The 15,768-nt window shown below is 48.6% G+C and overlaps 1 long non-coding RNA gene across 1 annotated transcript; it reads left to right on the forward strand.

Annotated features, from left to right (window-relative positions):
* Positions 1–12,151: 12,151 nt before the first annotated feature.
* Positions 12,152–12,863, forward strand: LOC125750246 (uncharacterized). The gene is made up of 3 exons (XR_007400310.1): positions 12,152–12,243; positions 12,400–12,505; positions 12,765–12,863. It is a non-coding gene; the product is annotated as an uncharacterized LOC125750246 (long non-coding RNA).
* The last annotated feature ends 2,905 nt before the right edge of the window (positions 12,864–15,768 follow it).

Genomic DNA, 15,768 nt, shown 5'->3' on the forward strand with positions numbered 1-15,768 from the left:
CACTTATTGGAATTCACAAAAAAAAAAAAGAAAACGAATACAAAAAATTTGTTCCAAGTTGCTCCAGACCTCAGATTCCAGCAGATTTCTGCTATGAGCTATTTCAACATAAAGCTGAGCTGCTTTTGTAGTGCGAGACCAGGGTTTTGTTAAAACCCTGCACACAGAAGACGGGCACATTAACCTTCTTTTGTTACTTACTTGGACCGTAGGGAACTTTCTCAAAGTCATAGATCTATTGTGCCATCTAGATCAGCTGGATTAATAAGTATCAGGGAAACATGACTCACTATTCAGACGCGAAACAAAACATCAGGCACAGCTGTGGGCAAAAGCAAAGAACAGATGAAACAGCCCTTTAAACTTTAAATGTCCCATTATGGATATGTGTGCCATGTTCCTTTGTGGGGGAGGGGAGTAGGGGCCAAGTGTTTGTCTTGGAGAGGAAGACGGCCAGCTGGCCAATGTGAAGCCGGTTGCTAAGGGCAACACTATAAAGGGGGGCTGAATGGCTGAAAGGGCCCCTTTCATCCTGTTTGTCTGAAGAAAGCCAGGAAGGGCATGTGAGCCAGGACAATATGACGCAGCAGCAGATGGCTGGGTGTGGACGGAAAGGGGGGCATGGGGGAAGGAAATGGGAGGGCCAGACCGAAGGGGCAGGCTTGAGGGCGGGGTTTCAGCTTTGCTCACTTGCGCACATCTGGTGTCTGTTTGCCGCAACTGCAAGGCTGAATATTATAAACCCAGGAGAATCCGTTTGAGACTAATAAAATAATGCAAATAATAAATATCAACTCATTACCCACCACAAATAAACTGAAAAAAATTTACTACAACCAGTATCCATTTATAACAGCATGAAATACTACAGGCTGAGCAAGTAAATGAAATCAAAATGTCCCATCAAAAAGCTCAAAAGCAAAGTGGCTTTGCACCTTCTCCTTTATCTCTTCCTTCATTTTCCACACCATTTCTCTGGATTCTGAGACCATGAGAAGCTGGGAGAAGCTGCACAAAATCTGGTTTTCGTTATACCCTCCCTGCTCTGGAGGGGCCTCTCACATTTGACACATTTAACGCCTGTGGAATCCTGAGAAACATTTACAGCGCTTACCGCTGGGGAATTCAGTGGTGACACACTCAGCCAATAAGGAGAGCTTGTTTAATCTTTTCCGCCATTCTTGATATTTCTTACTTACTGACTAGCTTCGTATTCCAACCACAAATGCTAATGTGCAGCTAAGGATGTTTAGCAACCGCACTTAGACTGTTAAACTAGGCTGTAGTTTTCACTTTAGCTAAGGTCATCATACGGGGAAGTGATGGAACAGACCATAATGACCAAAGCATACATATAATTAACTGATAGGTAGCTGCAGCCATGAGCAGGGAGAAAGACCACATACAGCAAAGAGAAACAGGAGGCAATAAGGTGACAGCGGCTTTATCTCAGAGAAAATAAAACATTGACTATTGAGTCAGAAATTAAAGATACACGTGTAAACACTGCCATCTATTGGCAAAAGCGAAAACTGCAGCTATGCTATTCCCGTTGCTTATTAACCTTATTTAAGATAAGATAAGAAAAAACTTTATTTATCCCGAGGGAAATTCTTTTGTCATTTACATGCTCAGTGCAACAATAGGAATAAAGGTAAGGTAAAGAGTTTAAAGGGAACAGAAGTAATAGTCATAGAAATAATTTACTAATATATCGTAAACTGTATACCCACAAAAACCATAAAACACCCAAAACTACTCAAGCATAATCCTTGCAGGTGGAGTGGGCATATTCCTGTATAGTACATATCGTGTTCATGTTTTTGTCCTGTAACCGGATGTTGAGAAGGTGTTAGATTACAGGGTCTTACGTTAAGACGTTAAAATAATACAGTGTGTGTCTATTTGGAGATCACACACTATAAAAATGCGTAACAGTCCCTCAAACGAAGCCTTATAGCCTATAACTAATGAGTCAGAAAAAATATCAGAGGTGTCTGACTTTATTCATATGAAAGAGATCTGGCTGCTGTATTTAGGTGGCCTTTTCCTGTTTATTTATGCCAGCAATTATAACGGCTCAATTATAGTGCTGAAAGAGCAGAGTAAGCGAAATGGGGAAGTGAGAGCTAGAGAGAAAGCAAAGGGAGATACCCACGTTACTGCACGCTCACATACAGGCCATAACATCCACCCGCTACCTTGTAGCTGGCAAAACAGATACTTATGCTAAGGAGTACATGGGCAGGCAGGATCAGGCCCTTACAGGAGCACTGTGCCGCATGAGTCCCTAACAGCCAGGCCCAGGGCACCCAACAAGGACTTTATGGTACAGCCCTCCGCAATGATCACGTGGCACAGCACCCCGCAAAACGGTAGCACATTACTGAACTGTGAACTTAGGCTTTGCTGCCCTGAGCTTTAATTCCTGGAAGGAGCTTATCGGTGATCCGACCAGAGACGTCAAGTCTGACAGCACACGTGGCGTGTGGCCTGAGCCCCATGTCGGGACAAGGCTCAGGCGTGCAGGCCTGCTGGTTAAAAATGGGACTTCATTTGTGTACGTGCACACACACACACTAGCTCAAGTGCTCCCTCCGGTGTCTCAAAAGGGCAGTCAAGTTTTCAAAAATCTAAAGGCAGTGATTGACAAACATGTCGATCGCAATCTTTCAGACATTCCTAGCGGCCACGACAATCAGACCGCCACCTTCACGCTGTTGCATCATTTAGCATGCTTCAGGTCACAAGCTACTGTTATTAGCAAGGATGTCACAATATTACGGCGATCACCAACACGTCCACTGTGACCTACTAGTCGCCCACGAGTAGCCAGTGAGTAGCCTGTGTAACACTTACCAGAAATTATTCTTTTTTTTTATACTTTGAGACAAAAAACAAATGCATACACCTTTGCGCAGACTGCCTCCCTGGCTAGCTCTGAAGGTGACCTAACGGGCTCATGATGACCTATAGAAGGCCTCACTTTTGGTCCCCCACAGGCCTTGCATACAAAACTGTTTATCAGGGACACGTCGACCGACAGATTGATGCTCTCATGCCAACCAGCCTTAGATACGGGACAAACATAGCCATAGCACTTGGAGCTCGAGTGCTAATGCGGTCGCTTCACATCCCAAGAAGCCCTCAGGCCTTCCATTCCGGAAAAAAAGCACGTGTTGATGTCACCAGCCATCTCATTTGCAGTAAATGCTGCCACCTCTGCCCTCTGGCAGGGCAGTGCCACCTAAACAAACAAGCGGGAAGAGCTGAATTGACCAGCAAACAGGCAGTTGGCTGTGAGCACAGGTGGACATTTCAGGTCCATCATCATTGCAGTTCAGCAAACAGAGAAACTTCAGAGGAGGCTTTAATTGTTCTGGAGACCACCCAGCACACCACAAGTTTTCGCCCCTTTCCATTTATTTCATGATGTGCAGATTTCTAATTCTCATTAAGCACTGGAAACTTGAGGGAACGACTATAAAATAAAATATTAGAGGTGGAGGTTTAAGGTCCAGAAAGTAAAAATCCAAACCAGGATTTTGTTTCAACAAACCAGTCGAGTATAAAGAGTCACAGTTACATAGTAGTTAGCTGGCTTTTTGAAACAAATCTTGGTCTGGATTTTTACTTTTTGGATCTGAAATGCCCGCCTCTGGGTGTGAGCGACGGAAAAACAGCACTGTTACTATAACACACTCCTAGTGGGCCCATAGAGTACCCTAACCCACCCTACTTTCATGCTTTCACCAACTAGTTAGCATCTGTAATTGGTGACCACAGGCTAGTTAGCAGCTAGCAGCTAAAGCACAGAGATACTGTGAGATTTCATGGGCAAAGACAATGAATCTGCTGAAGGGGGAAGAGGATGAGGAAGGACCTTGTTCTGGTCTTCATTCTTACTGTACCAAAAAGACCTTCCCAACGTAGCAAAAGCCGAATATTGCAGAGCATACAATCGCAATCACTCTCAGAGACACACAGCAACTCTAACACACAAATACAAGCAGACAGACGGAGGCAGGCTCTCGGAGTCCGAGAGGAGCTGTTGGAAGGGAAGTCAAGGTCCTCGGAGACAGGTGAGCCTGCCACTTCGCGAGGCAGCCGAGGGGGCTGGCCTTGTCTGCTGGAGGAGGGTGGGGGTGCATACAGATGCTGTCAGGAGCGTTCCAGTCTCACGTACAGCTGTCCTGACTGCCCTCTCTTGCTTCAGTAATGACCACAAAAGAACAAGTATGTGTGTGTGTGTGCGCGTGTGTGTGCACATGCACTCACTCACCAGAGCACACTGGACAGATACAGCCATATTAAAGGGGCTCTGATCATCACTCAGCTGGATCCCCGGGCACTGTTAAACACACGCAGCTACTTCTGATGTCCATTTTGGAGGGAGAGAGGTTTTGGCTCGGAACAATATGACAGTTATTATTTATGAAACTACTCCTGGCATGAGCTGCATCCAGAATGCGACTGCAGTGTGGGCATGGTGGCCCCAATCAGGACACACAGACAGACGTGTGCGGATGGATACTGCAGCTGCGGCTGAAGCGGCTGCCTGATTATGGAGTGCGTGGGGGCGCCGTGCAGGACACACAGATGGACGGGTGAGAGTGGATGCTGCAGGTATGAGTGAAGGGGCCGCCCGATTAGCGGGTGCAGGCCCCGCCCATGCAGGCCCCGCAGACGGACATGTGCGGGTGGATGCTGCAGGTACGGGTGAAGTGGCTGCCTGAGTAGCAGGTCCATGGCGGGCCAGAACAGGGATCAAGGGAGCCCATCAATTCACGAGAAGAGAGATGAAGCGGGAGGACCCAGGGCCAGCAACAGGGGGCCTGGCCAGAGTTCCTCGCTATAAACAGAGCCGCTCGTCTCTACGGGCTGCTAGGCGGAGCAGAAGCCGACATCTGACTCGATCCAGCACATCCAACCCACATAGGCCCCCAGTACCCTGAGCCACATGCCCCTGCTCCAAGCTAGCCAGCTGGCTATCCTCTCCACACCCCTCCGCCACCAGGGGCCTGGTGAAGAATGGGGAATGAAAAGAACCTCACCCGCCCAGGGATCCCAAGACACCCAAGACTGGTGAGACTCCAAGCACACCTGCAACCTATCCTATTAGACACAGGAAACAATCACATAATCTCAGAGCTCCGCCTAGTTTTCCAGGACCTCTGCATCGACTACACCACTGCCTGTGCACTATCAAGCCTTCTCGACCGCATTTCCTTTCCTAGTGCATTGTGGGACAGCAGAGCCACGCCCCAAGGCTTGGCTGCTTTAATTAAAGAGTGTATGCTAACAGGCTACCCTCTAAAGAGGCAAAGTGTCACCGAAGCGGCAGGCCCCACCCTCCCCACGGTCCACCACCGCATAGGGGACTTTAAAACAGTGCATTACTATTTCCAGCAGTCTCTTTCCAAATGCCATTGTCAGAGCGGGTTTGTGAAGGTGACTTTGCGCTAGCCCAGGGAGAGAGCCTGGCGGTAATTGAGTGGATACACAAATGGGTTTCTCTCTCCTCACCCAATCTTTTTTTTTTTATCCCCTCAAGCATCACTCCAGCCATGATTACATTTCTGACACAGGCTGAGGATGATGGACCAGAAAATGCAGACGGCAGGAAATGGTAGAGTGCAAAAAAGGTAACACACACACACACACACTCGCATACAGACGGCTGCGTGTCATTTACTAAATCAGCGGAATGGTGAGGAGATGTGTAATGTCAGTGTTTGTCACAGAGGCCCATGCGAATTTCATTTCTGTGCACGGAGTGACATTTGCGCAGAGGCGGTGCGCGGCATCAGCACAAGGCTCCCTGCAGCCCTGCCTGATGAGCTGAGCAGAGGTGAGCGGAGGTGAGTGCTTCACAGACAGCCACACAACACCTGGCTGCGTGCGGAGCCTCTTCAAGAAGCCGTTCGCAGTCAAGGGAGACGTGACTTGCCTTCGCAACAGACCTATGGAGCCAAGTAGAATATACCAAGTCATACGGAGACTACGCCCTGAACCAGCAGGGCCAAGCAGAGTAACACGCTACCTTACATGAACCTCAGCCCTAACCTACAGAACCAAGCAGAGTACCACCCTACCTCACACGAACCTCAGCCCTAACCTACAGAACCAAGTAGAGTAACACGCTACCTCATAAGCCCCCAAGAGTCAGATCCCAAGATAGCATACTCAGCCTCATGTAGACATGAGCCAAACTCATATTTATATTTGGAGAAACTAGCAAAACTTCACAATACAATCTTACACAGCTCCCCCTAGTGGTCAAACAGTACAGACAACCAATGGGATTGCTGGAGGCCTGGTATCATTAATAAGCAGCTACCTCGGCCCTGTGGGGATGGAGGGTGTAATGTGGGTGGAACGCGAGATAGATGAAGATCAGAATTAATTCCCCACTGTTCCCTGCTTTAATTACTCTGGATTTTTCAATCATTACGCACTTCGTTGAGCACTATAGCAACCGATGAGCTCTGTGGAGATGAGATGACAGCCCTGGTTGTTTCACGGGAGTGCAGCGTGACCTTGAAGCGAACATTTCACGTTGCTGTTACCTTGGTTCAGTGTCTCACGTCGGCATGGTCCCTCACTTGTCAGGCTAAGGGCAACCTCACTGATTGTGGTATTCTGGGTAGCCAGAGTGAAAACCAGAGCCACACCATCTTTAAGTTTATAGATGCCAAATACTAGTAGGCCTTTTTGGGGAACACACAGGGTGAGGATGCAAAAACCATGCATTCATCATTAATCTTCACCCCCAGATTTCTGCAGTAGTCCATGTCATCTTTGTGGCCCTCCATTGCTGAGAAATATCGACACAGCATTTCGTTCTGCAAATAAGCTGCAAGCAAGAGCCAGAAAAATTTAGAACAATGGATTCCCTCATTGCACATCCTACGACAGATTAAACAAATTGCATTCATTTAGTTCACACTCAGCACTCTGAATGATGATAAAGGAAATCTGTTTTCAACTCCAACATAATCAATGCTCAGTTGGCCTACTACCTTGCTAACACTTGCTAAAATTCAGCAATTCTAATGACAAATAATCCATTGATATACAGAACTTGATTTATAAACTTAGCTACCGAACGCAAACTGTACCAGAAGCAGTGAAGTTCTGTATACATTTCCTACATCAGCATCTTCCACACATCTGACATCTGTTCACCTGCTTAAATTTTCCTCACAAAGCAGCACCATTGTTCAGGGCACAGAAGAGCTCTCATTACTCAGCTGAAAATGGGCATGAATGTTTCAAATCTTCCTTGAACCAGCGCTGTAACAGAAAATTCTAAGAGGAGCTACAACAAAGACGACGAATGCAATAAATGTACTAAAGTGTTCCCTTAATGTTAAGTATTCATATCAACATATGTATTAATAAATGAAACGAGTCATATTTTAGTAGCCGGCATTAGGAGTCTTCAGAGTCAGTGAAGACAGTCAGTCACTAGAAATCAGCTTGGTTCAAGCCAAAATACCAACTCCTATACTTATTTTGTACCAGGACCGCAATCTTAGAAACTGTAATCTACACCAGTGTTTCTTAACCTGGTCCTCCAGGACCCCCAGACGGTCCACATTTTTGCTCCCTCCCAACTCCCAGCATACCTGAACTAGGTGTTCGGTGTTTGTGGATCATTTGGGCCAGGCGTGATAGGATGGAGCAAAAATGTGGACAGTTTGAGGGTCCCCGAGGACTGGACTGAGAAAGCCTGATCCACATTAGTGCCAGTGCTTTACTTTTGTTTTCCTATGCTGATCAGGCAGCTTCACGTCCAATACTCAGCACTGGTCCCAGTTCTCTGTCCCCAGTTCTCTGCATTGGTGTGAGGCCCAAGGTGTATGTAGGCCCCCAAGTGGTCCAGGCAGAAGCAGCTTAGGTGACAAACAACCAAGAACAAGGGAGATAAAATGGAGGGGAAGTGGGTGGTGGTGGCCAAGCTTGCCTTTCACTGAGGGGGTCACACCCCCGAGGGGTGCCCTCGCCCCCCAGGCACAGGGAATGTGTGTCAAGGCTGGGCTAATGTGGGCCGTAGCTAGGGGCTATCAGCAAGTGACGGCACCAGGGCCCACGGTGGATAATTAGGAGCAGAAAGGAGCCTGAGCTTGGGAACCAGATCCTGGCCCAAGTGCAAAGGAGAAACTGGGTCATTTCTTCCCTGTGACCTTTGGAGCTCTGACTCGGGCTCTGTTCTCCTATTTCAGGAGGAGGTGGAGTTCAGGAAGGGGAAGGATGGATTTGGTGCTGGGCGCTAATCAGCAGCCACAGGAACAGCATAACGAGAACAACCGACCGCAAATGTCAGTGGCGTTGGGGGGGGGGGGGGGGGTCAAACTAGACTGCGACACATTCGTTTGGAAGCAAGCTATTCTAAAGAGACTGAAAAGGGTTTAAAAAGCAGAAGGGGCTGAGGTGGAGAGCCAGCAAACAGGCTGTTTACCACACGTGCAAATACCGCAAACAGCTAAGCTGAAACAATGCGATGGGGGGCGGGGGCACGTACTGGCGCTGCTGAACCTGGTCCCAGCTTGTGCCAGGGAACTATAATACACTATAGACTAAATAGACTAGACCTGACTTTAATGTGGTAATTTGCTTGACTTTGCAGGAGACCGAATTAACTTAACAGGCTGCATCTTCGGCTCCTGACTTTGTGAAAAGCATAATGGACCTGGTCTACACTTTGAAGCCAAGCTGAGAAGCCTTTCTCTGCTGAAATGAAATCGAAGTGTCCAAGCCGCTCCCCCCCCCCCCACCCCGCTCCCACTATTCGATTTCAAGGACCTGGTAGTTTGTATGATGGGCTTTTTAAGAATACTGCAGATAGTCTGTGGTGGGAGACGGGAAAAAAGGCAACCACTCCAAGAATAGCTCAGCCTAAATCTTCCAGATGGATCTGTTAGCAAATTAAAGCACAGTTATTTTTTTATTTTTTTACACTTGTCCCACTAATTACGTTTTTTTTTTGGCAGAAGGCAATTAGCTGCAACCAAACTGGGAACATCCATACCCAGGATATCTACGTGGATCTGTTTTGGGAGCCATTTATTCCTATTATTTAATACTGTAGCCCTTACTGGTGGTCCAGTCCAGGTTGGTGCACTGTTACACACTCCTGTGTTATTGTCCCCCTGCCCCCCACATCAAGACCTGCTAAGCTCACTTCACCTCCCCATACAAAGCCCTTGACCAACATGCACTATTGTGCCCTGCTGCCTGAGCACCACCGGCAACCAATCAGAGGCAGGAAGCGCCTTTAAGGACCAGAAAGGAGCCAGCTGCACCTATGATGCTCTTGGCTTGCTCGAGGTTTCCGTCCAGAAACAACGCGTGTCGTGTTAGCTCAGTCCTGTGAGCACGAGTTCAGCCTCGCTGTATTTCAAGTCATCTGTAATATTAATGTCCATTAGCATGTGAGTGAGCAAATAGGGAAAACGCACTTGAAGGCTAAACCTTGGGGTCGACATGAAGTGAGCGCCAGTGAGTTCAGGGAGGCCAGTGATAAAAAGCAACAACACTGCAGGGAAAATGTGACGCGCTTCTCCAATATTCCCTTGAATTTAGGTAGCCTCATTTATAACACAGTCATGGTAATTTGGAGGGGGGAGGCAAAAAAAAAAGCAGGTGACTCAGTAGGTTTGGAGATTAGCCTACGGGGCAGATTAGCCTAGATTATCCCAGCGACCGAACAGGGAAGTGGGAGATACTTCTATCACTGGAGACATTTCTGCGTAAAGTCTGCTCAGAGAAACAGCCGGGATAAAGAGGAGGAAGAATGACAGAGCGGCAAACACACCATTCTCCTCCAATGCCCGTGAGGGTTTCAGCCATGGAGTAATCTGGAGAGGCCCAGGGGCAGACCCAAACACAGCGCCCCCTACCTTCCATGTGACACACAATCTGTGACAGAGTGAAGCCAAGCGTGGGACAGGGGACTACAATTGCCCACAGCCAGAAGTGGCAGCTTCACTGAAGCCAAATGAGATGCACACTCAGAGGCATGGCTGGTGGGATCCTCTGGCCTGCCAACAACCACAAGCAGGCCACAGAAAGGCATCACAATTAGAGCGAGAGGGAGAGCTAAAGGGCAACACGGAGGCAACATGTTTTATGCCCAACGACATTTAATTAAACAGGATTGGCTCTCTTATGACGGCTCATTATTTAAAACACACTAAATGCACACAGGACCACAGGAAACAACTTCATGCAAAAAGCCATCAAGCCTTACCAGGTATTCTCTACTGCTAATCTCCTTTGTGGAAGTTGCTAGACAAGACACCAAGCCTAATGGCTGTTCACTTGGAGCAATAGTTAGAGTACTGAACTCTCAGCAAAAGGGCCGCTACATATGAGCTAAATAGACTAATGTCTATCAGACAAGTCAGGATTTCTGAATGGGGCATCATTCTATATAATGAACCTTGACTCCAAGTGGCTGCAGATTCATAAGATCTTTGCTTTGTCCCTTTGCACTCTCTCCTTGGAAGAACACAAGACCTGAAATCAACACCCATCACTGGATCCAGTTTCGAAACTACCTGCTTCTTCCTACAGACCAGTGGTTCTCAAAGTTGGTCCTCGTGCCCCACTTCCCTGCTTGTTTTCCAGCCATCCCTGCCCCATACACCAGTCCTCAGCTTCTGATTGACTGAACACACCTGATCTAGGTAATCAGCAGTGTGCAGGGCAGGGATAGCTAGAAAACAAGCACAGCGGTGGGGCCTGAGGACCGAGTTTGAGAACCACTGCTAAAGGCTATCCGAGCGACATCCAATCACAGCGCACTGCACCTACCATGCTCAGAAAGGGGGAGGGCTAGGTAAGGCGGACTGCTAGAACAATCCAACTGTCAGTCATATTTAGCATTGCAACAGGCCTTGTGTAGAGAATTCTGCACCGTCAGTCAAACTGACAGGCCAACCCAGTCTCTTATGGATACAAACTTATGGGGTAAAAATAAAACATCAATAAGGCAAAGACAGAGCACCAACAAGGTCATTTTGGAGAGAGTTACAGGTGAGGCAGCTGTATACTCAACCTTCCCTTCGAAAGCCTGACCGAGATCACGCCACATCACTGGGGAAATCAGGACCCTGCTATTGCAGCGCTTTTGCTGACAGCCGAGAGTGGGCGAGAGCGGGGGGAGGGAGCGAAGGCGAACCCGGCCGCAGCCATTCCTCTGGAAATTTCCACCCCTCGTTTTAGGATCATATATGATTTATGGGTGCAGAACTGATCAAATATATTGGACAGAAGCAGGGAGAAAGCGAGCGAGAGCACGGGATCAAAGGGGAGCGTAAGAGCAAAGCACGATCCCGGCAGCACTACTGCCCCGGGGCTTGCACTAATGACAGAGCCTGCAGCCGGGGTACGCAAGCATGCAGCCGGCCCCAAATCTATCCCTGGCCTTAAAGGGATGCAAAACACAGATAAGTCAGAAGCCCGAGATCTCATGTCGAGCCGGGCAGGGGCATGACCAAAGGACATAAAAGTACTGACAGGCATGGTGTTCATGAATCAGTACCATTTGGGGGCCAATCTTGGAGAGAACAGAGTTTCCTCTACACAAAAGGAGTGTGTGTGTGTGTGGGGGGGGGCGGGGGGGTTTGGATGATTTCAGATACATTCACAGCAGCACTTATTAAACCTTCAACTGAGCAAGAAAAGGCTGATGGCTGTCTCGTTTGTAACGGCACTAAAACTCTGGTGAGGGACACGGCACAGCAGCTGCAGGGCAGGCTACAGCGTGAGACTAGGGGGTGGGTGGTACGAGCGCAGAAGGCTCCCGAAATGGTACCGAGCAGTAGGCTACTTGTTCCTGCCTAGTGCTCCTCTGCAGGACCTCAGCCATCGCTATCGACTGCGACACGGGGCCCCGCTCTGGTCGTTTACACCCGTCAAAGAGAGACTGAGGCACCTGTGCCCCACACGCGGTGAACGTGACTAAGCGTTCGCGAGAGCTAATCGCCCCACATGGCCCCCTGTAGCTGGAGAGAAGGGGGGGGTGAAGGAGCGGGAAGCAAGTCACCGGCCTGGAACGGGACTTAATGTGCTCATGGGGAGAATTAGGCGGAGAGAGGTGGCCTGTATCCTGGCAACAGGAGGCGCAGGTGAGGTAGGTGCCCTGAGACAGAGATCCTAAATGACCAGGGTTTTGACACAGGTACTGTGACAGGGGTCAGACAGAGATCCTAAATGACCAGGGGTTTGACACAGGTACTGTGACAGGGGTCAGACAGAGATCCTAAATGACCAGGGTTTTGACACAGATAATGTGACAGGGGTACAGAGATCCTAAATGACCAGGGGTTTGACACAGATAATGTGACAGGGGTCAGACAGAGATCCTAAATGACCAGGGGTTTGACACAGGTACTGTGACAGGGGTCAGACAGAGATCCTAAATGACCAGGGGTTTGACACAGGTACTGTGACAGGGGTCAGACAGAGATCCTAAATGACCAGGGGTTTGACACAGGTAATGTGACAGGGGTACAGAGATCCTAAATGACCAGGGGTTTGACACAGGTACTGTGACAGGGGTCAGACAGAGATCCTAAATGACCAGGGGTTTGACACAGGTACTGTGACAGGGGTCAGACAGAGATCCTAAATGACCAGGGTTTTGACACAGATAATGTGACAGGGGTACAGAGATCCTAAATGACCAGGGGTTTGACACAGGTACTGTGACAGGGGTCAGACAGAGATCCTAAATGACCAGGGTTTTGACACAGGTAATGTGACAGGGGTCAGACAGAGATCCTAAATGACCAGGGGTTTGACACAGGTACTGTGACAGGGGTCAGACAGAGATCCTAAATGACCAGGGGTTTTCATACAGGTCTGCTGTGACAGGGGTCAGACAGAGATCCTAAATGACCAGCGGTTTGACACAGGTCCGCTGTGACACAGGTGAAACATTTTCACAAAGTGTCATGGTGGGGTTCAGAGACCTCGGTCGGCAGAGGTTGAGGAAAGGTGAGGGCCGTGTTTGTGACTTTTGGTCACTGTCGCTATCTAGAGATGGAGCGTGATGTGCAGAAAGCGCCAGTAATCGTCTGGCGGGCAGGCAGCCAGCGCTATGCACATCTCCCCATGCCAAGCGTGACAGCCAGTGAGGACTTGAGAGGTGAGCAAAAAAGAACAGAAAAGCAGGAAAGGCAAGCAGAGGGCGTTCAGCACATCTGAGGATGGGTGGAGAGGTAAGGCGGCCAGTCAGAGGCAGGGGGGTGTATGGGGGAGAGAAGTGAGGGAGTTTGAGAGAGTTAATGAGAAGTGGAGCATATATGGGGTGGGGGGGGGGCAAGAAAAGATGAGGGGGGCTTTGCTGGTGGAGTGAAATCCATATCCCAAATTAGCTTTTAACGAGGAACACAGAAATTCTGAGCCGTGGCACTGGGGGAAACGCTTGCTGCAGGATTCCACTGATAAGATTAAAGTTTAAATTTCTAATTAATCCTGATAAAGGAGATTACAGTATAAAGCTCAGCTTGACAAGATCGTAATGCCGCCTTTGCCCAGGCAGCAAAGGCGGTGGGGGTTGGGGGTGCCTGAAACCCAGGCCACAAGCCACACAGCAGGCTAATGAGCAGCCGCCGTCTCTGCAGATGCTCAGATGCGAAGCTCCTTCTCCCAGCCACGAATGGCGTCACGGAAGAATCGACTACCACGGTTAAGGGAGCACAACTTCAAGGGGATGTGGGCGCATGGCCCAGCAATGTGGATGGCAGATCTACGGCCACAATGCGGCAAGACACCAGGCCACAGTTTAGGGCCTGGCCCAAGTCATCCAGTTTAGAAGCTCCAGAGAATGACCAACAGGCAGCTGCCCTCCCTACCGCCAGCCTCAGCAGACGGCACGTTAAGGCATCGGCACTGCATGAACACAGGAAGTAAACATTGATTTTATGGTTTTAGAAAAGCTCAGGTTCCCTTCTCCTGAACCACTGGACATTCAGGGCAGAGAGACGCACAGACTTCTAAAAGGCATGTCTGTCAGGCAGAAAAACTAGGGATGGGTCGATCCACATTTATTCAGTTCTGAAACATAACTGTCGATAACAATACAGATTCCTATACAAGAGCTCTTTTTACTTTTTTTATATATGTATAAATTTTTTAACTAGAAAATACAGATGAAAAAATGTATGGCAAAAAAACCTAATTTGGTTACTAGAAACATACATAACGTACTGTTCCACCTCGTTTGTACATCTTGTTTTAAGAGGTTTTGAGGCATTCGCAGTTCAACTTGAATATCTTCCAATCGGGGATACGGCAACAGCGTTCTCCCACTGGCAACAGCGTCACTTACACTTTCTTACAATCGTGCATCACAAACTTCAGTGAGATTGCAAAACAGCCCAAGGTTGCGACTGCCAAATCATCCACTGCTTTTGTCACATTACTCGCGTCGTCTCGCACAATTGCACTTGCTTTCTTTTAGTGGGATTTTCCACTAAATGCTACTTCCAGCTCTCAAAACTTTTTTGTTTTTACAAAGATTGCAAATGGCTGTGCTACTAGTTGTTGTTAGAAGTGTAAAATACTCCCAGATCGGGATCTGATTTTCTTACACTCCTTATACCGCAAAGGGTATGCGCATAACGTCACAGCAGGCGGAAGTCACTGTGCTCACACCCACTGAGTAGCAAAAAAAACTGAGTGGCAGCATGTTCGGTTCGAAGACAAAAAAAACACATCTAAAATGAGAAAGTTGTTGTGCGGTTTGACTGTACGAATAGATTTAACACGAAAAATGAGGTCTTTTTACAGACTGCCAAAAACTAAACAAGTATGGCATGCGGATGGGTTATGGCCGATTCCCGATCCGTCAAAAAGGTATGGTTAGGACCTGATACCCACCTGAATATTGGACTAAACAGAACTGCAGTTTGCAGAAGGTATATACCAAATCATTTAAGATACCTAAGCTATCAATGAAACAGAACGCCTGAGAAAAGGGAAAAAGAAAGTACTTTGGAAGGTCATCTTTAAGAAACAGACGAAAGGGACCCTGATCTGGAGAGACGGAAGGAGTCTATGAGTTTATGATGATGCTGGGCTTTTATCGAGCAGAGGAGCCGGAGTGAAGTGATCAGGAAAATCAGACTGCTGATGTCTGAGATGACAGAACAGGGGGATGGGAACAGTAAGTCAGGCACTCCTCTGGAAACGTGGGCTAAGCATTTAACACCGTCATGGAGTTTAGGGCATCGGGGCTTAGAGAACCCCCACCCCCAGAGATCCACGGGCGTCCAGAAGTGATCCTTTATCTCCTTCAGCCTGGCTGCCGGGACTCTAAGTGCCTGGTGGTATTAATGGGCTGGGTCTCTAAGGAGGCCGTGCTCAGTCGACCGGTGCAGCAGGGACGCAGCCTTCTTAAGCAAACGAGTTGGGGTTTGTGGGCGGCTGCTGGCTCTCAGGCCGGGGGTCTAGGGGATATGGTGCTAAAACACTGCAGTGCTCCACTTCCTCCCAAAAGCTTTACAGGCTAGCTGTAACTCGCCCCACTACGTCGTGTCCCCCTCCAGTACAAATACGAATCTGAAAATGGGCGACGTTAGAGGCATCTTCCCCACCAATTTATTCCAGCTGTCCTGGCGGGTTTGTGTCAGGAAGAGTGGCGCCACTAGCGATGCGGAGGGTCAGGTGGGGCGGGGCTAATGTCAGAGCAAGGCATGTCAGCAGGGTGCGGGCCACTCCCAGTGCTGCCCTTAGAACCTGCGCCGGGCTGCG

The sequence above is a fragment of the Brienomyrus brachyistius genome, chromosome 10 (assembly GCF_023856365.1).
Source record: "Brienomyrus brachyistius isolate T26 chromosome 10, BBRACH_0.4, whole genome shotgun sequence".
In the NCBI taxonomy this organism is placed as follows: domain Eukaryota; kingdom Metazoa; phylum Chordata; class Actinopteri; order Osteoglossiformes; family Mormyridae; genus Brienomyrus; species Brienomyrus brachyistius.